We start from the raw sequence: 23,451 nt of genomic DNA, 5'->3' as shown, positions 1-23,451 counted from the left end.
CATTGCCTCCTTCTTGTATCAGCGGGCAGTAATCCGTCGGATGGTCTAGCTTTGTGCATATCCCACATGATCTTGTTGCTCCAGATTTTACTGCAATAAGTGAATTAACTTTTTCAGTTAATTTGTCTAACTTATTGTCAAGGGAAAAAGTACTTATCTCGTGAACCTGTCGGCTGGGTTCACTTGAAAGCTGTTGAGAGTTGGCTGCCATGGTTGAAATATTTTCCCTTATTATTGTTGGGGTCATGTTGACTAATGCTCCTCCACTGGCAGCATCCACCATTTTCATTTCCATTGGCAAAAGGCCTTTATAAAAGTATTGAAGTAACGTTTGCTCACTTAATACGTGTTGTGGATAACATGCGCAAAGCTTTTTAAATCGCTCCCAATAGTCATAAAGACTTTCTTCTCTCTTTTGTTGAATGTAAAGAATGCTCCTTCGTAACTCGCTTGCTTTAGCCGCTGGAAATAACCTTTCAAGAAAGATTCGATTCATGCCAGCCCATCAATTAACTGAATTTGGAGGTAAATAAAATAACCAATCTTTAGCCAAGTCAGCTAAAGAGAAAGGGAAAGCTCTCAATTTAATTTGATATTCGGTAACTCCCTGTGGTTTCATGCTTGTGCAAACCACGTGGAATTCCAACAATTGTTTGTATGGATCTTCAGTGGGAAAGCCATGGAAAGTGGGAAGAAGATGAATGAGTCCCACCTTAATTGAAATGGAGTCCCGCCACTAGGAAAATTAATGCATAATGACATCTGAGTGACAGGAGCTGTGGCTAGCTCTCAGATTGTTTGTTCTGCCATCGGAATATTGTATACGTCTGTTCAGAGTCTAGATTTGATTCTGTTTCTAATTTCTTCTCTTCTTCTTCTTATCTTTTTCTTTTTTGTAGAAGCTTTTGTGCGTGGATTCTTCGTGCTCGTGCTTCGATCTCCGGATCTAGATCTACTGATTCACCTGGGTTTCTTCTGGTCAAAAATCAAAAACTAGAAAAATAAATTAGTACTTACCGTTAGTCCCCAGCAACGACGCCAATTTGATAACCGTCGTTTTGCTATCAAAATAATTCTTGACTTCTTAATAAATAAAAAGGAAAAGATAGTATAGAGAAGCAGGGTCAATCGAGAGGGACTGTGGTGTTTCTGGTTTATTAAAACTCTTTCTTGATTTTAGAAGAAGATAGAATTCCAAAATGAAGTTGAAAAGATATATTAAAATAAAATAAATAATAAAAAATGAAAAAATAATATAATAAAAAATATTAATAGTAATAAATATAAAAGGGAGATTTTTAAAAGTTTTTTTAAAATAAAAAATAATAATTAAATAAAAGAAAAATAATTAAATAAACAAATTAAAGAGATTGAGATAAAGGGAAACTGATTGAAAACCAGCCTCAGACTTCAGCTTTGTCTCAAATTCCTCGGATCAACAAAATAGATTTTTACTTCAAGATTCACGTCAGCTTACATGGGCAATTCTTCGCTGCCAACTCGGATTGTGTTGTTTCAATAACAACTTATTCTGATCTCAGTTTCCTCTTAGCAAACAATTTTGCTAAGTGTGTTCTCGGGAAGTTGAATATGCTTCAGTAAGCAAATCCTTCTTCAAACGTTAACCATAACAATATCCAGACCAATGTTGAAATCATTTTGATTTGAAAAGTAAGCTCATAAAACATAGAGAAAATATGAAGCGATTTAAGTACCTTACAATTCTAACGTTTGGAATTGAGCCTTCTCTTTAGTCTTCGGCTTGAAAGAAAATTAGCTAAGCATAACCAAAGTCATACTTAGCATAATAGAAAAGTATGCGAAAAATAGAGAGAAAGCTATAGAGAAAAAGAAGATTTTATTCTCAAATGAGAGAGATGTGTTTCTAGGCTCACCCTTTGAGAGTATTTATAGCCTTCAAATTCCTAAAAACAAGCTAAAACATCTTAAATCCTAATTAAAACACTTAAAACTATTTAAACTAAAATACCTAAAAAGTAATATAATATTCTAAATCCTAATTAAAATACTAAAACCTATTTAAACTAAAATACCTAAAACAAAGATAAAATATAAAAATAATATCCTAAAACATAATTAAAATACTAAAAACTATTTGAACTAAAATTAAAAGATAAAATATAATGTTTAAAATATTTCTAAACTTGAGTTTAATTCAAATCCGAATTCCAGCCAGCTTTGATTCTAAAAGTAAAAAATATACAGAATTGTGTCATTTTTGTGCAATTTCTAGAATCTTACGTCCTGTACAAAAAATGAATTAAAATAAATAAATATGCCACAAAAATCAATGATTAAGGAGTAATTTAAAAGTAAAATATTAACTAAATTAAGCACTTATCATATACCTAATAGACACAACCAAAATATTTATTATTTTTAAACAAAAAATTGATAACTATGATGAGACGGTTATGATTGTCAGTCAATATATGGGAACGAGGAGCTTTGCCAAAACATTTACCGATATAGACTTGTCCAATGATGAATATTTAATGTCAATTAACATTGAATCTAAAGATTTCGAGAAAAGATCAAAAAAAATCAAGTGGATCATCGAAAGGCAAAAAGAAATCATATACAGGAAAGTACTGATGATGATCACATTCAGTTTGTGGGTGAGAAACTTGGTGAGATTTCTAAAGCATTAAAAACTTTACAGAGGATAAGACTCACTTTTTTACAAAAAAGTGATGTCGATGGAGAAAGAAGAATTTGATGACGGATTTCTTTGTAATGTGTTCGATTTTTTAGCAAAAAAATGAGTCTGAGACAAGAACTCTCTTGACTAAGAAAACAAAACAAAGAAAACTTTGGCTTTAAAAGTTTACTCAAGGTTAAAAATATGTAGTTTTAGGGCCTATTTTTATTAAAAATTAGGCACTTAAAGATGAATTAATGTGTTGTAGTACTAACTATGTATTTTGAAAATATGGTTGTATTATAATGGTGTATGGATAATTATGTATTTGGATAATATAATTATTTTTAATATGGTGTAGTCTTAACAATGCACTTGAATAAAATATTATTAGTTTAACATTGTGTACTATTAATTTATATAGTTAAAGAATATATTTTAATATAATTAAATAATATTTTTTTTAACATTGTTTATTATTAATTATTTTTTATCGATCAAGCTAACATATTATAATTGTATTTTAAAATCTTGTTGGATATAATTGTATAGCAATCAATTAACTTAAAAAATAAGGTAATGAAAGAATAAAATCTATAATATATTTTATTTAAAAAACATAATTTGGAAATAATTTTAAGGAGAACTTATCAAACAATGAAAAATATTTTACACAACACCATCCAAACCATGGAAAATGATTTATGGAATTTTTCTAGAAAATGTAATTTATTTTTCATAATTAATTTTTCAAAATATATTTTTAGTCTGTCAAACAGACACTTAAACTGAAAAAACCCCAAATGGCTCGGTGCATCGATATAAAGCCTATTTGGTGGCCAAAAGGGTACTCAGAGATGCCTGGGTGCAGGACGGGCGTAGAATTTTATATTATGAGGGAGAACTTGAACTTATAGGATTTTAGGGGGCAAACTTGAAGTTATAAATTTTTAGGGGGAAAATAGATTTTTAACATAAAATACATAGAAAATTTCTAAAATACATGGTAATTTTAATTTTCTAGGGGGTGACAGCCCCTACCCGTCCTAGCCTAGTTCTATCCTTTATGGGTGTGACTTTAATGAAACCTTCAACCCAATAGTGAAGTTTTTTACACTTAACATTGTGTTAGCTTTGGGATCTAAGAAATGAAAACTAGGGTGGTTATATATTAATATCGCCTTCTTAAATGGTGATTTTCAAGAGGTATTCATGTAACAGCCACCAAACTTCGAGTAGCAGTTATCTGATGAAAGAAAGTTGGTGTATAAGCTTCATAAGCCTTTGTATGGATTACGTTAGGCCCCACAGAACTGGCATGTCAAACTAAAATAATGCATTGTTTGCATAAGTTTTGTGGAGCCTAAAGTTGATATAATGTGAGCACGCCAACACCAAATCCAAAGACCATGCCACAAGGACCAATCACGAAGTCTAAGGCTAAATAGTTCATGTAAGTTTTATCACTGAAGTGCACTCAAGCTTTTAATTCATTTAAAGAACTTTCTTCCTTATATGAAAAGTTTTATAATTGGTTGCATATAGTTTCATAAGCACTAATGCACCTATCCACATCATTACTTAGCTTATCTTATGCTCATTCTATGTTTATGCATTCATAGTTAACTCATTATTATCCTACCATAGGCACAACATCTATTCTTAAGTATTCTTAATGCTTCATTACTTATATTTTTTTTTCATGTCACACATAGGTGTTTTGGAAGCTAATAAAGGTTATTCCAACTCATGGACTAAGAATGCAACCTATGGCAGCTTGTGCTAGCTTAAATACATCAAGGGTAAGCTCATTCAAGGTCAAGGTATAAGGACACTAGCTCGAGAGAAGTTGAAAGAGCTGAATGGGAGCTTAAACTAGTTGGAGAGCAGTTGAGGAGCAAGTAGCTGAGTTGAGAACTTAAGGCAGCTGGAGGTAGCTAGAAGTGTTACTAGGTACTTAGCTAGCTAACTACACTAGCTAGCAACCTATGACTCCACCTTGGCACCAACCATCTTCCATGTGTGCATCCTACATCCTATGGTCATGTGAATCATACAAGCATGTACACTCGACATGATTCAAGTTACGCACCAACCTTCAAGATACATCACTATTTAGACAAGGAATATCCAACCACTCATTTTGGTGCCAATGATGAAGCATTGCAAACCTTTTCGGCCAAGCCATTGTAACCACACATTCAAACTTTCTTAAGGTCAAACCATGTTATCTATTCGGCCTAAAAAGAATCTTTAGGATAATTAAAGTATAGATGAACCATCACTATACTTATTAATCACCTAGGGATGTAATTAAACAACAAAGGGTCATGTAATTTCGTGGGAACTGCCTTAGCCGAACCAACATGTATCTATTGGGCCTTCCCCTTTCATTTATCATATAAAGACAATTCCTTGACTCTTGTAAGCTATCCACTTTTGTATATCAATATATTTGTGAGGTTTTCCTCTTTTCTAAGTTCTTTAAGAACTTTATCGACTTATCAAGCACCTTGTGTGTTTTTGCGTCAACCCCTATCTTTTAATTTGATACTTATGCTTCTTAGTTCGATATAAATAGAGGTGCCAAGTCCTTTGTTTCTCTCCCTTAATAAAATTATAAGGTTTGGTTTTAATGATACATGAATCACAAGGCTCACATCAAAGGAAGATGGACTAAAACTTCCAATGGACTCACACGACCAATCCTTGGAAAAGAAGAACAACAGATCAGCAGACTTACAACTTCTTTTTGAATTGGATTATGATATTATTTAGTCAAAACATCTTCTGGATATCTGATCATATGTCTATTATCTTTCCAAAGGTTCTTGAATTGCAGCAATTATATATCGGGAACTCAAGATATGATAATTTTAGTGAAGACAATGCATGCAGAAATCCCTATACCGGATTTTATAATTAATTATGAATTTTCCTTATTTTCATCTTATGAATAGTTTAAGTTAAGGTTATAAGGGTAATTTGCTTGTAATGACAAAACCCTATCAGCCCTTTCCAAAAGCTCAATCTGTATAATACCCCAAACATCAAGGAAGTGATTATAGTGAAATATTTAAAATTTAGTGGGTTAATTTGAATAAATTGAAAAGTACAAGGCTTTAATTTAGAGATTTTGTTTAAGACTTATTTGTAAGAATGGAAGAATGGAGGGGTATTATGGTCTTTTAGAAGAAAATAAATTTAATAATCATTTTATTTGGGATATTTATTAAGGGTTGAATAGTAGAAAAAGAGAAAGAAAACTGAAAATAACTTGGTTCTCTTCTTCTTCTTCTATCGTCATCGTGCCCTCCATATCCAAAGGTAAGATTCCTTAAATTTTGTTTTTCCTTTCGTTTATGGGTTGATTTTTGAAGCCTTAAGTGATATAGAAGCTTAAGGAAAGCTTAAAAGTGAATGAAATTAAGAGATTAGAGATTTATTAGAGATTTAATAAAATATATTTTTAAGTGATTTGATGAAATACGATCACTTATTGAGTTTAAAGGCATATTTGACTTGTTAAAAAAGTAAATAAGAGATTGGGAGTCTTAAAAGTGATTAAAAACATGTTTGGAATTTGAGTGTGATTCTTAGTTTTAAGTGTTTTTTTGGAGATTTTAGATGTTAAAAGGAGATTTATGGATGTAAGTTAGTTTGGATAAGTGATAATGAGTTTAATGGTATGATTGGAGAAAAGATTAAGAGATTTAGGTGGAATTTGTGTAAAATTTCGAAGTAAAAGAGGTAAAATATGGGTAAGGGTATCGGTATTAGAAGAACAGTACCGATACTATAAGGCTAAATTGGTGGATTAAGATGAACAGTATCGATACCGAGTTAAAGAAGTATCGATACTGAGATGTAGGTTTCAATACCAAGAAGAAGGTATCGATACTGTAATCAAAAATAAAATTCCAGAGTGTTAGAATGATATCGATACCGATGTGGGTATCAATACCATAGAAGAGAAGTATCGATACCATAGGAGGGGTATCGATACTATTCAGCTTAAAATGTTAATTTAGGGTGAACTTTAACAGAATTCGAAATTTATAGTGCTTTTGAGTATTATTACTTTGGAAAAATGTTAGTAATATATATGCTTGTGTATATCGTAATCAAGTTCTTGAGTCAAGCAAACTGAAAGGAAAGGATAAAGTCGTCGAATAATCAGACTACATTTTGGGCATAATAGTGAGGCAACCCATGTGAGTGCATTTATTATGTACTTATATTTTATGATAGTCATAGATGCATTTTGTTTAATGTATATGTTGCAATTACCGTATTGGCACTATGTGTGCAACCCACGAAATTCATAACGAGTTTATGAATTTCAGTATTGACACTATGTGTGCAACCCCAAGTAATTCATAGTGAGTTTATGAATTACCGTATTGGCACTATGTGTGCTACCCCATGTAATTCATAGTGAGTTTATGAATTTCCATATTGTCACTATGTGTGCAACCCACGAAATTCATAATGAGTTTATGAATTTTCATATTGCCACTATGTGTGCAACCCTACGTAATTTATAATGAGTTTATGAATTACCATATTGGCACTATGTATGCAACCCCACGTAATTCATAATGAGTATGAATTATCATATTGGAACTATATGTGCAACCCATGAAATTCATAATGAGTTTATACATTTCCGTATCGGCACTAAGTGTGCATCCCACAAAATTCATAATGAGTTTATGAATTTCCGTAAAGGCACTATGTGTGCAACCCCACATAATTCATAATGAGTTTATGAATTACTGTATTGGCACTGTGTGTGCAACCCACAGAATTCATAATGAGTTTATGAATGACCATGTCAACACTTAGGTGCAAAATTGACAAGTATGTTAGGCATACTAAATATGGTTTTGTAGGCAATGTGAAAGAAACTTGGTTTACCAATCCAATTTTATGATTTATACGAATAAATGGGTATTTTATGATATGTTTATATTTTGATATCACCTCATTATTATTATGCCTCACTAAGTTTATACTTAGCGGGTGATGATTTTCACATGTAGGTAAAAGCCAGAATTAGAAATAAAGAGTACAGAGCAACTCCAAGCATCAAGTAATATATTACAATATCAGTAAGACATCCTATGATGAAATTTTGACTCAGTTTAGTGGCATGTACTTATGAATGTCCTATTAGCTCTATTTAACTATTTTGGAAGTTGGTTTGTAATATATTAACTGAATCGTTTTATGAAAATTTAAATATGGATAATATGAACTAGTATTGCTGATTTGAGTAGATGTGTTTAATATATATAATTGAAGAATGTCTTATAAACTATATTATTAAATTGTTTTATCTAAAGAAACGAAATTTTAAGATTTTCAAGTACCAAAAATGTTTCAAAAGTCATGTGACATATGTGACTCGTGTACGGGAAAGTATATGGGAAATTAGTCTTAAATTTATTGGTATCAGAGTTACAAGTTTAGTCGTTTCTATACATGAAATGAGTATTAATGATGTTAGGAATTTATACATGCTACTAGGATGTCAAAAGTTTATTGATAGTTGTATATATATATATACTGAGAGGATGCTTATTAGGGAGTAAAGTTACTCTTCACAAATGAAAGATGATTTTGATTGTGTTTAGATGTCGGAAACTAAAGATAAAGGAAAGAAAGTTGATAATGTTGAAAAGAAGGTCGAGTTCGAAATAGACCAAAAAAATCGACATGACTTCAGTATCACGCCTAAGAAAGGTAGAAGTTGCTAGGGATCTTCCTCCATTTTGTGGAAGAAATGCCCAGTATTTAACGATGTTTTTGCATTTGAGGAATCCATTAAAAAGTTTGAATGGTTTACAAGAGAAGTTGATTCAGATGAGGATCCATAGGAGATTTCTAAATCTAGTGAGGACTCTGAGATTTCTTCAGGTAAGCTTAAATAATTGAGAAATATTTAAGTTAAGCATTAAATGGTTTAAAGTATTATTGAGTTGAGTAAGAGGAAATGAGTGAGCGGTAAATACGTTGTCCACCAAAAGCTTAAAACAGTTGAGTTATTAGTGGATCAAATGATTATGAGTTTGTATGAGAATAGATGTTAAGTTTTAGGGACTTGATAGAGTTACCTTTTGAAGGTAAAATTGCGAAAGTGGATTGTCTACCTATTCCATGCTTCAATGAATTAATGCTTAGATTGAGATTCATTCTCGAGGACTTGAAAAGTGTAAAGTTCGTAATGATAGGAAAAGGAGTAAATTTTTTTACTAGTGTAATTTTAGCATTTATTGCTATGAAGTTATTGCTACAAAGTTGTCAAGTCTTCTTATTAATGAAATGGATATTTAAACTTTCATAGTTGAGAGGGAAAATGTTTCAACTGCTCGAGAATGCTTTCAATGGATCCGGAAAAGTTACACGTATTACCTCTAGAAGTATATAAAAATTTTTAAAATAAAGGTATTCTATTCAAATTGATCATGAGTGAGATGATAGCGGTAAACCCTATGGGTCATGGAACAAGTGTGAGTTGGACATGTAGTAAATATCCGATAAAGATTCAAAGGGATATGTTCCCAATGAATCTGATGGAATTATCATTTGGCAAGTTTGATATCATATTTGGTATAGATTGGTGTCTCCGCCTTAAGGTTGGGTTGTTTGTCTTAAGAAGCGATAACTTCATAAAGATACGGAGGATTTGGAAATCAGAGTTTTTGGGAGAAAAGCAAAATCATCGCCCAATGTGATATCAGCAATGATTGCGAAAAAAATGATGTCAGAAAGATGAATGGGTTTTCTGGTCAGTGTGACAGATACGTAAGTATTTAAAGTAGGATTTTATGTTATTCCCACAACTAGGGAATTTATAGATATCTTTTCAGATGAATTACTTGGGTTACCTCCAGATCAGGAGATAGAATTCAAGATTGATGGATATCAAGGTATTGAGCATGTTTCTATGGGTTCATATTTAATGGTTTTGATTGAGTTAAGAGAACTAGAGGCTCAATTAAAAGAGTTTATTACTCAAGGCTTCATCAGACTGAGTGTTTCACCTTGGGGGTATTTGTGCTATTGGCTAAAAGAAAGATGAATCTATGTAGTTATGCATAGATTATCGACAGTTAAATGAGGTAACAATAAAAACAAGTACCCTCTTTCGATGATTGATGACATGTTTGATCAACAAAAAGGAAAAACAATGTTCTCTAAGATAGACCTTCGATCAGGATACCACCAATTAATGATTAGGAGGATTTTTCCAAAGACATTTTTTCAGACTTGGTATGGACATTACGAGTTATGGTGGTGCCATTCAGTTTGAATAATGCCCTTGCAACATTTATGGATTCGATGAACCAAGTATTTCAATCTTATCTAGATCAAAATATGATGGTATTTATTGATGATATTTTGGTGTATTTAAAGGCGAGAGAGGAGCATGATGCTCATCTTTGTATTGTTATTTAGATTCTTCAAGAGAATAAGTTATATGTTAAACTATTCAAATGTGAATTATGGTTAGAAGAGGTTACTTTCCTTAGCCCTATAGTCTTCGTAGAAGGCATAAGAGTATATCCCTAAAAGATTCAAGATATAGTGGATTGGAAAACCCCTAAAGAATATTTCTGAATTTAGGAGTTTCTTGGGGCTTGTTGGTTACTATCAAAGGTTCGTGAATAACTTTTCGATGTTAGCTTCACTGTTAACAAAGTTTTTAAGGAAGGATGTATCTTTTGGTTTAAACAGAGTAGTGCCAAGAGAGTTTCGAAATGCTAAAGAGGATTTTAATAGAGGCACCAGTGCTTGTATAGCTTGAGTTGGGTAAGGATTATGTGGTTTTTAGTGATGTATTTTACAATGGCTTGGGATGTGTGCTTATGCAAAAGGGTAAAGTTATGGCCTATGCCTTGATTAAGTTAAAGAATCATATGAAGAATTACCTTAAGCATTATTTCGAGTTTGTAGCAGTCAAGTTTGTTTTAAAGATTTGACGCCATTATTTGTATGGTGAGCGTTGCTATGATTATACAAATAACAAAAGCCTAGAGTATTTTGTTGACTCAAAAAGAGTTGAACTTAAGACCAAGAAGATGGTTAGAGCTTTTAAAGGATTATGACGAGATTAAGGACTTTTGAGGTTAGGACCGATAAATGTTTATACTATCGTGGGAGACTTTGTATTTTTGATGATGAAAATCTAAAGAAAGATATTCTTTTTGGAGCATTAAGTCAGTTGACTATGCTTTCAGGTGGAAATAATATGTACCAAGTTTTAAAGAGTTGGTTTGGTGGCTTGGTTTGAAAAGAGCCATCACAAAAATTGTGGCAAAGTGTCTGACGTACCAATAGAGGAAAACTGAACATCATGTATCTTTTGAATTGTTTCAATTGATCTCGATTCATGAATGGAAAGGGGAAATGAGTCACTGTGGGCTTTGTTACAAGGCTACCTTTGACACCTAGCAAGAAAGACTCAATATGAGTTATTGTTGATAAATTTACCAAGACAGCTCACTTCATTTTGGTACGAACATATTATTCGATGGATAAATATGATGTGTTATGCATATAAGAGATAGTTCGGCTGCAGTGCCAATATCGATCATATCCGAAAGAGATCCAAGATTTACTTCAAGATTTTGAATTTCTTGCATAATCTTTGGGTTCTTGATTTAATTTCAGTACAATCTTTCATCCACAGACGGATGGTCAGTTAGAGTGTACTATTTAGATATTGGAAGATATATTGAGGGCATGTGTGATTGATTTCAAGGGATCATGGGAAAAATAATTGCCTTTAGCAGAAATTGTCTACAACAACAATTATCAATTGAACATCAAGATGGCTCCATACGAAGATTTATATGGGAGAAAATGTCAAACCCCATTAAATTGGTTTGAGTTAAAAGATCGAAATATGGTTGGCCTTGATTTATTGAAAAATGTTGAGGATAAAGTGAAGATAATTCAAGACAATCTCAGGATGACATTTGATCAGCAGAAGTTTTATGCAGACTTGAAGCAAAAGGAGATTGAACTTCAAGAAAATGATAAAGTTGTTCTGAAAGTATAGCATTGGAAGAAAGTATTTCAATTTGGACGCAAAGGAAAAACTAAGTCCAAGAGTTATTATACCTTAAGAGATTTTAAAAGGGTTGGACCAGTAGCTTATCAGTTAGCTTTGCCTCCCGAATGGTCAAGACCCATAATGTTTTTCATGTGACATTTCTTAGGAAGTACCGATCAGATCAATCGTATGTTATTACATCGGAAGAAATAGAGATTCGACTAGATTTGAGTTATGAAGAAGAATAATATGGATCGTGGCTCGAGAAATCAAGACACTGCATATCAAGATGATTCCTCTAGTTAAAGTGCTTTGGCAAAAGCATAAAGTCTTAAAATTCGAGGATGAATTTTCTTAAGGGGGGAGAGAATTGTAATACCCCAAACATCAGGTTAGTGACTATAGTGAAAGAATTTAAAATTTAGTTGGTTAATTTGAATAAATTGAAAAGTGCAAGAATTTCATGTAGAGATTTTGTTTAACACTTATTAGTAAGAATGAAAGAATGGAGGGGCATTATGATCTTTTAGAAGGAAATAAATTTATATTCATTTTATTTGGGATATTTATTAAGGGTTAATAGTAGAAAAAGGGAAAGAAAATTGTAAATAACTTGGTTCTCTTCTTCTTCTTCGTCCCGTCATCCTTGTGCCCTCCATATCCAAAGAAAATATTCCTTCAAGTGGTTTTCCCTTTCGTTTATGGGTTGGTTTTTAAAGCCTTAAGTGATATAGAAGCTAAAGGAAAGCTTAAGAGTGAATAAAACTAGGAGATTAATGATTTATTAGAGATTTAATAAAATGGGTTTTTAAGTGATTTGATGAAATAGTTTCAGTTATTGGAGTTTAAAGGCATATTTGACTTGTTAAAGAAGTAAATAAGAGATTGGGAGTCTTAGAAGTGATTAAAAACATGTTTGGAATTTGAGTGTGATTCTTAGTTTTGAGTGTTCTTTGGAGATTTTGGATGTTAAAGGGAGATTTATGGATGTAAGTTAGTTTGGATAAGTGATAATGAGTTTAATGGTATTGTTGGAGAAAAGAGTAAGGGATTTAGGTGGAATTTTTGTAAAATTTTGAAGTAAAAGAGGTAAAATCTAGTAAGGGTATCGGTACTGAAGAAAAGTACCATACTATAAGGCTAAATTGGTGGATTCGGATGAACAATATCGATACCAAGTTGAACAAGTATCGATACTAAGATATAGGTATCAATACCAAGAGGAAGGTATTGATACCTTAATCAGAAATGAAATTTCAGAGTGCTAAAATGGTATCGATACCGAAGTGGGTATCAGTACCAAAGATGAGAAGTATCGATACCATAGGAGGGGCATCAATACTATTCATCTGAAATGTTAATTTAGGGTGAACTTTAACAAAATTTGAAATTCATAGTGCTTTTGAGTGTTATTACTTTGGATAAATGTTAGTAAGTATACTAACATCATATTTGAACGTGTGATTATGGATGCTTGCGCAGATCGTAATCAAGCTCCAAAGTCAAGCAAACCAAATGGCAAGGATAAAGTAGTCGAATAGTCGGACTAAATTTTGGGCATAATAGTGAGACAACCCAGATGAGTGAATTTATTATGTACTTATATTTAATGATAGTCATAGATGCATTTTGTTTAATGTATATGTTGCAATTATCGTATTGGCACTATGTATGCAACCCACAAAATTCATAATGAGTTTATGAATTTCTATATTAGCACTATGTGTGCAACCCACAAAATTAGTAACGAGTTTAAAAATTTTCGTATTGACAATATGTGTGCAACCCCACGTAATTTATAATTAGTTTATGAATTATTGTGTTGGCATTATGTGTGCAACCCCAGGTAATTCATAATGAGTTTATGAATTTTCATATGACACTATGTGTGCAACCCACGAAATTCATAATGAGTTTATGAATTTCTATATTAGCACTATGTGTGCAACCTTGCATAATTCATAATGAGTTTATGAATTATCGTAATGGCACTATGTGTGAAACCCCACCTAATTCATAATGAGTTTATGAATTACCATATTGGCATTATGTGTGCAACCCATGAAATTCTTAATGAGTTTATGAATTTTCGTATTGGCACTATGTTTGCAACCCACAAAATTCATAATCAGTTTATGAATTTTTGTATTGGCGCTATGTGTACAACCCCACGTAATTCATAATGAGTTTATGAATTACCATATTAGCACTGTGTGTGCAACCCACAAAATTCATAATAAGTTTATGAATGACTGTATCGACACTTAGGTGCAACATTTATGTATCATGCATTCTCATTCAACATATATTGGGCAAATAAAATAAGAATTTAAATAAATATTGATTGATAAGTATGTTGGGCATACTAAATATGGTTTTGTAGGTAATGTGAAAGAAACTTGGTTTACCAAGCCAATTTTATGATTTATACGAGTAAATTGATATTTTATTATATGCTTATGTTTTGATTTCACCTCATTATTATTATGCCTCACTATTATGTACTTAGCGGGTGAAGATTTTCACATGTAGGTAAAAAACAAGAGTATAAGTAAAGAGTACAGAGTAACTCCAAGCATCAATAATGTACTACAATATCAGTAAGATATCCTATGATGATATTTGGACTCAATTTAGTGGCATGTACTTATAAATTTTCTATTAGCTCTTTTAAATATTTTGAAAATGGTTTGTAATAGATTAACTGAATCGTTTTATGCAAATTTTGAATATGGATAATATGAACTAGTATTGATAATTTGAGTAGATGTGTTTAATATATATATATAATTGAAGAATATCTTATAAACTATATTATTAAATTGTTATATCTAAAGAAACGAAATTTTACTAATTTTCAAGTATCGAAAATGTTTTAAAATTCATGTGACATCTGTGACTCGTGTATGGAAATGTATACGGGAAATGGGTGTTACAATCTGGACCGTTCATCACATCCAACAGGTGAGGATCAAGTCATGCTTTCAACCCCTAGTTTCCATTTCCACCATTGGATCAAGAACTACCTTCAAGGTGCATTATTGATTTTTCCCACATCACGTTGATTAGGATAGTATTTTATTATTATTTTATTGTTATTTTATTCATCATTCATGTTCCCACAAGGACTCCTCAAACACTATATAAGGAGGCCCTCCCTCTCTATTGTAAATCATCAACTTTTCTTTTATTTTATACAATACAACAAGAGATCATTTTTTCAGGATTTGATTGCCTTGTTCCTTCAAAGCGTTTTCTTCTTTGGTTCTTCCATGTTCTTGAGAGTGAGAACTTCACAATCTGGTTTGCCTTTTCATTACGATTATAAGGGCTGGTTATAGTCGTATTATCGAGTTTGTCTTTTCATTATAACTATAAGGATTCTATAAGACATAACCCACTATATTATCATCATGTCAACTCTGTCATCAACATCATCTATCATTCACGCCACCTTCCACATCAAATATAGGGTTTGTGTTAACACACAAACCTACTTGGGTAAATTTTCAATTGTGTTTTTCTCACAATCCGACCATCCGATTTCAAATTCGTCTTCACCACCTTTCTCATCTTTTCATCCTCTTTCAAACGAGCCATCATCCCTCAAGATTAGAACATAAATTCCTTGGGTGCCTATTACAAGAGAGATAAGGACATCTTTCTTTTATTACATACTCTATTCTTGTCTTTAATTCTTTATAGTTTTTATTACCCTTATTTTATTGTCTTAATCTCACCTCTTTGTTTATTTTCCAACAACTAAAAGTCTCCCAAAACCCTAATCTTTCTCGCCACCTTCAAGTACCCATTCAAAACCATTCACTTCTTCATCGAGTCTAGAACTTTCTTAGGTTTTTTCTCAACGAGAGCAACATTCACATCACCCGCTACCGCTTCTCAATCAAAGAGTTTTTATTTGTTCTCCAAGCATCAATCGCTAAAGTACCCCAAGGGAGCTAGTTCCCAAAAAATCATCTTTTCAGGTTCTTTCTGCAATCTTTTAATTTAGTTTCGATTCATTCTTGTTAGTTTGTTGTTTTTATTCATCAAAAAATAAAAAACTCAAAAAATGCATAAAATCAAAAGGAGTTTGGAGTTTATTTTTTATAGGATCATACCTTATACAAAGAATGTTCATCAGCCTAAAATTCAGACAAATCGGAGTTCATTCAATCCCTCAATTTGTTCATTCAAGTTTATTCGACAAATTCGTACTGCTCGCACTGTCAGATTTTTACAAAATTTTCCAGAAGGGATTTCGTGCTGAAAATTTCCATATTACAACTAGAATCACTAAGGAGCATCCACAAAATTCAAAATTTTTGGAGATTGTAAACCTCTCAAAAACATTTCTCAAGTTGATCCAGCGTTTTAGTCTTTACTCCGAGTTTGGGATTTTCCATAAATTTTTCTTTGACTCCTTTATCTTCTAAGTTCTTTTGTTTTACCTTTTCTTGTTCATTTACACAATCTATCATATTATTTTCCATGTGTTAGTAGGATTTAAAGAGTTTGCATACTTCTTCTTCCTTGCATTCTTGATCACTTGGAGTCTATATTTCCTTGGCCTCTTATAACTCCTAAGTTTTCTTATCTTCTTTTGTTAGTGATAAAACTCTGATACGAACATCGAAAAACTCTTGGAGAGAGAAAAAAATTAAAGATTACAAGATCGGCTTTCTTACCTCTCGTTGTGTAGCTTCCATTGAGTGACTTGTGAGGTTTCTTGTTTTCTTTGATTTTATTTACATGTTGTTTTGATTGTTGTGATTTTCAAGTTGTTGACCCAAATATACTGAAATCAAGCATTCCACAATTTTATGGCATGGAAGACCCACACAACTACTATGAGTGGGAAACCGAGATGGAATTCATATTTCACTACTATAATTGCTCCGAATGAGACAAATTGTTCGTAGCTATACATGGACTCTGAAACAAGGCAATAGTTTGGAGTTACTCAGTTCTATAAGGAATCGATTTTTTCGAAACCTGAGATGAGCTCAAATTTGAGATGCAAGAACGATTTATTCCATATTCCTACACTGAGGAAATCCTACAAAAATTTCAAAGATTACAACAAGGTAAAAGATCTGTAAAGGATTATTATAAAGAGATAGAGTCTTTAATTCGACGATTGAGAATTCCAAACAAAGATTACCACTATTACTAATTCGTTGAAGGTCTCAATCGAGACATTCATGATGAACTTGTTGAACAAGACTTCGAAGATCTTTAAGGTATACTACAGAAGGCCATCACAATTGAAAAACAATGGAAAATTGTCTCAAAATCACTTGTCAAGGTACTTCACCTACTTCCACTTCATCTTATACTCCACTTCTTATCATAGATAATGAATTCTACGATGATAATGATGAATACGATGGTAGTAGCCTTGTAATAGAAGGTGTCGATATTCAATTATTTCGTCATACACCATTGGAACCAGAAGATGAACTTGAAAGTCATAAGATGAAAATTTGTGATGAGGTTGGGAAAACTGAAAAAATAAAAAATAATGAAATAGAGGCAAAAAAAGAGGTCGCAGCCCATAAAAGCCAAGAACAGACCCACGAGATGTGAGTGATCCTATTTGTGAGGAAAAAAACTGTGACTCAAAACATAGATGTAAGCAAAAAAGTATTGAGAGTGAAAATTCTTCACAAAAAGCCTTGCATCCTTGTTCGCTTTCAAGAATCGATTGTTTCAATTTCTAACATTAACAAGGACTTGCCTTTTTTTTATTTATCTCTTACAGTATTTTTAAGGAATGATATGTGATCTACCTGATGGATTATTATCAAAAATAGGGAAACAACACCAAATTGATCTAATTCAAAATTCTATCATACCCCATCGAACAAACAATCTTGAAGGAACCAAATAGTTAGTTTCACTGAGAAAAGGCTACATCTATGAAAGCTTTAGTCATCATACCATCCCAGTGATTAATCACAATTTTCAATAATCCAAAGGTAAGTATGTTTTTACTTATTTTAAAGATATTATAACATACTTGTTCTCTTTTGTTCAGGTTAAGGCACTTGAAGTTCTCATCGATGACAATAAAGAAAAGGTAAAAGCAATTCAAGAGTGGCCCACACTATCTTCTGTCACTACGGTAAGATCTTTCCATGGTGTAGCAAGATTCTACCACCGCTTTTTCAAGGATTCTTCCACTATTTCTACACCTTTGACGAAAATAATAAAGAAGTCGATTGAGTTTAAATGTGAACCACAACAACAAGATACATTCGAACTACCCAAAGGTAAGTTAAGTTCTATAGTAATTCTCCCACTTCTTAATTTTTCTAACACTTTCACACTAGAATATGATGATTCAACGATAGGCATAGGTGCAATACTCATGTAGGAAAAACAAACTATCACTAACTTTAGCGAGAAGTTAAAAACTACAAAATTGAATTATTCTTCCTATGACAAAGAATTTTTGGCATTAGTTCGTGCATTCAAAGTGTGGAAACTATATCGTCTTCCTAAATAGTTTGTCATACACCCACACCACGATTCATTAAAGTGGTTAAAAGATCAAGGAGACTTTATGGATTACTATCACGAACCCCTTGACATGGTTTTTACACACTCTTTCTCACCACACACGAGTGAAACCATGAAGGAAACATATGTTGATTTTCTCACCAAAAAAGATAATGGTGGTCGGTGCCTTATTGATTTTCGATTGAAACATCGGATTTCAAGAATTGTGTTCAAAAGTGTATTTCAAGACAACAAGGATTTGATTCCTACAAGAAGAAATCTCTACTCAAACGCATAAAAACACATCGCATAGACCCATGTAAGTTTTTTTCTAGTTTTCCTTCCCTCACACCTAATTCTCTTTCTCTTGAATTTTTAGATTCGTGGATGAATCCTTTCGAGGAGTGGGGAATGATACATATACTAGATTCTTATAACAATCACTACACACGCTTGTTTGGAATAATGTTCATACTCGAACCTATTAGAAGAACAAAGTCTTGAAGATTTAAAGCATATCTACTCGGTAAGTATAATGTGAATGAATCTTTTAAAGATCCTAATATTTCTCCCTTTGATGTTTTAGATTTGAGGTCGAAACCTTTTGAAGAGAGGTAGGATGATACATGCATCACAAGGCTCACATTAAAGGAAGATGGACTAAAACTTCCAATGGACTTACATGACCAAGCCTTGGAAAAGAATAATAGCAGATCAACAGACTTGAGAATGCTTTTTGAATGGGATCCTGATGTTATTTAGTCGACATGTCTTCTGAATATCTAAAATTTTATCTCTTATATTTCCAATGGTTCTTGAATTGCACAAATTCGATATCGAGAATTCAAGATATGACCATTTTTGTGAAGGCATGGAATGCAGAAATCCCTATACAAGATTATACGGGATTTTATAATTAATTACAAATTGTCCTTATTTTCATCTTAGAAATAGTTTAAGTTAAATGTTACAAGGGTAATTAACTTGTAATGATAAAACCCTAGAAACCCCCATCTTATTCTCCAAGCCTCCACCTTCTAGAAGATCAATCTAGACCTTTCATCATATCCAACAGCTGAGGATCAAGTCATTCATTCAAACTCCTAGTTTTCATATCCACCATCAGGTCAAGCACTACCTTCAAAGGCCCAGATTGATGTTGCCCACATCACATGGATTAGGATAGTTTTTTTATTATTTTATTGTTATTTTTTCATCATTCACATTCCCACAAGGATTCCTCAAACACTATATAAAGAGGTCATCCCCCTCATTGTAAATCATCAACTTTTCTATTTTATACAATAAATCGAGAGATCATTTTTATAATAGTTGATTGCCTTATGCCTTCAAATCATCTTCTTCTTTAGTTCTTTTGAGTTGTTGAGAGAGAGATCTTCATACTCCGGTTTACCTTTTCATTGTGATTAAGAGGGATGGTTAGAGTCGTGTTATCGAGTTTTCCTTCTCATTGTGAAAATGAGGGTTTAATTGGACATATCCAACTATATCATCATCATACCAACTCCATCATCAACATAATCCATCATTCATGCCACCTTCCGCATCAAATCTAGGGTTTACGTTAGCACACAAACCTACCGGGGTAAATTTTCAATTACGTTTTTCTTACAATTCGACCATCCAATTTCAAATCCGTCTTCACCACCATTCTCATATTTTTATCCTATTTCAAATGAACCATCATCCCTCAAGATTAGAACATACACATCTTGGGCTCCTATTACAGGGGATATATGAACATCTTTATTTTATTACATACTTTATTATTGTCTTTAATTCTTTTTAGTTTTTATTTCGCTTATTTTTATTGTCTTAATCTCACCTCTTTGTTTATTTTCCAAAAAGTCTCCCAAAACCCTAATTTTTTTCGCCACCTTCAAGTACCCATTCAAAGTCATCGAGTCTAGAACTTTCCTAGGTTTGTTCCCTTGAGGAGAGTAACATTCACATCACCCGTTTTTGCTTCACTATTAGTTAGGCTCTTTATTGCCTACGTTCTTCCTTACTTTCTTAAGATACTATCATAGCCGATCCATTGTTTCTTAACCACCATCACACCTAAAACAACCCATTTTATTGCATACTCTATCATCTTTTTAGCCCACCCTTATCACCATTACATTAACTACCAAGAGATTCTTGTGTGCCTATCTTACTGTATGTACTTACTCATTCACAAGACCTACAATGGAGGCAGGAGTACCTTACATCATGATACATCTTTTTTTGTAAGGAATCAATAAGGTGCTTTCATATACATGTTGGTTTATGTAAATGACATAGTGGTGATTGTAGAATCAAATGTCGCAATTGAAGAAGTTGTGAGACTATTGAGCACAGGTTTCTCGTTAAAAGACCTAGGTGAGCTTTGTTACTTCTTAGTTATTGAGGTTCATAGGGTTGATGACTCACTTGTTCTCTTTCAGCGTAAGTTTGTGCTCGAATTATTAATGAAGACTAAGATGGAAAGTGCAAACTCAGCTTCGACTCCATGGTTCTGTTCAAGTTTTCATAAAATGATGGTGAACAGCTTCAGGATTCTCGTGAATATCGTAGCTTAGTGGAAGTTTTTCTTTATGTTTGTCAAATAAGTCCATATATGGTCTTCAGTGTGAACAAGGTGGCACAATATATGCATGCTCCTCAGAGTGGCCACATGATGACTGTAAAGAGGATTCTTAGGTACCTTGCAAGAACCTTGGACTATAGTATTATTGTCTCTCCTACTTCAAAAGTGGTGAAGTTGACAACATTTTTTTATGTTGATTAGGGTTCTAAACTGAATTATAGAAGGTCAGTGTCAGGTCACTGTGTTTCTTTCAGTGGTAACTTTGTTTCATGGATATTAAAGACGTAGAGGTCGATGTTAAGGTCCACCATGGAAGTTGAGTATACGAGTGTGGAGATATTGCAACTGAGGTGGTCTGGTCAAGTGCTCTACTTTGAGACATGGGTGTTGAGCAGTGTGTTCCTGTGATATGGTGTAACATTAGTGGTACAATGTCCATGACTTCCAACCCAATGTATCATGCTAAGGCTAAGCATGTGGAGCTGGAAATGTGTTTCGTTCGGGAAAAGGTCACACCCAAGCAAGTGAACGTCAATTATGTTCCTACAAGCCATCAAATTGCAGATGGTTTCGCTAAACCCTTGTCGAGACCTACATCTGAAATGTTTCAAGTGAAGGTCTGTGTTGAGGCTTTTCAGGGGAGACAAAGAGTAAGGAGAATATTGGAGATGTATACGTGTGGTCGTTAGTACACTTCCTTGTAGCTGAGTTATTAGGGTAGTTAGTTTGTTGTTACAAGTTGTTATATTCAAGGCTATATAACTCTATACTCTTTGTTTACTAAGTAAGCAATGAAAATCATGTTATTGAAGTTTATCTACCTAGATAGTTAACACATTATGTTGACTCAAGAGTAAGTGTCGGTAAACCATTATGTTATATATGTGTGTGTGTGTGTCAAAGACATGAAGGATCAATTTTTTCAAGTTTTTTTCTAGTATTTAGTGGTTAATATATGCATCGATAATTATTAGATTGAACTATAGAACTACTCAAAGCTATACATATTCATTGTTGTTATTTTTTGAATTTGATTTATTTGATTTAAAGTTTAAATGATCTTTACATATTTTTTACCTACATCACGGACGCTAGTTTGCGAAGAAACTAATGCGTTAGCATGTGCATAACCATCTTCGTGTTCTCAGCCCAACAGAAAGGAAGATAACCAGGCTACAGTTTGGTACCAATGAGAGTAAAGAGAATTCTCTGTCCGATATTAGAACATGCTCAGATTATCGAAGGAAATCGTGAGGTAACTGGAGAGCAATGCATTATATAAGCAAAAGCAATGCCTCATCGATCAGGGACTTGATGCATATGCATATTTGGTTGCTTAGGTATATAGAGACACATATATATTTGTTTTAGATTGACATGTTAATATGAGGGCAACACTGAAATCTGTTGTTAGCTAAAGAATAAGGCCTATATAACCTTGATAGCAGTGCTCTAGCATTGTAATATAAACAATGTTTTTTTCTTGTTAAAATTTAAAAGTTTGAACTTACTACACATTAGATGGAAATAAAAAATTAGTCATTATTTCTTTCTCGATAATAAGCACAATGATAATTTGAAACCTAAAATAGTATATTTATAACACAACTAACATAATTTATTCATATTATCTAAAAATTTTAATTTGACATATTTATATAAGTAAAACATTGTACTTTATTCAAAAATTATAAAATATAATTTTCTGATAATAAAATTAACTTAATAAAACTAAAAAAAATCAAGAAATGCAATAAAATATGTATGATTGTTTACTAAAAACATATTTCGAAAATTGTTTTCAAAAAACTAACCAAACAATGGAAAAATATTTACATTGGAGCATCCAAACAATAGAAAATGTTTTATATTTCTAGAAATCTAATTAATTTTCCAAAAAACGTTTTCCAAAAAATATTTTTGAAAAAACAAAAAACCCTAATACAAAAATAATTATGTTGACCATAAATATGAATTAAATTAATTAAATTTATTTTACATACATCAAATATTATAAAATATAAAAAATATTTTTCAACAAATGATTTACATGAAATAAATAAAATCTTTTTAATTTTTCTGAATTACTTTTTACTTCATCTGATTTGAACATAATAAAATTTATTAGAATTAAGATCGACTAAAAATCAAAACTAATCTAAACTAGTTACGATTTAAATCGAAAACTAAAGATGAAACTTAGCACTTAACATAGAAGGGACCAAGATAAAACTATAGAATCTTGGTGGGATTAAATCTAAAAAAATGTTTCAAATGGATTAAATTAAATAATTATTCTAATATAACTAAATTCAAAATTAATGACATATGGTGTAATTAACCCTTTGTTAGATACGTTGGCTTGTAATAACCATGTTCAAAATATAAGTGAAGCTTCGTTATATACTTAAAGCTGACACCTCCATTAATAACTAAAACCAAACGTCGAGGTTGCAATAACCACTGGAATCGTTAGTATTAGAATCCGATGCAACTCAAAGCCGTCGGCACAGCCAACCAAATGAAACAAGCCCTCATCAATAATCCCCACGATCCATAGCCATTACCATTGCAAAGAGCTGCAGCAGTAATAATCATGTTGATTTAGAGCTTTCTTCATCGTTTGTC

The sequence above is a fragment of the Hibiscus syriacus genome, unplaced genomic scaffold (assembly GCF_006381635.1).
Source record: "Hibiscus syriacus cultivar Baekdansim isolate YM2019G1 unplaced genomic scaffold, ASM638163v2 tig00111002_pilon, whole genome shotgun sequence".
NCBI classification, from domain to species: Eukaryota; Viridiplantae; Streptophyta; class Magnoliopsida; order Malvales; family Malvaceae; genus Hibiscus; species Hibiscus syriacus.
This window is presented reverse-complemented; position numbering follows the sequence as displayed.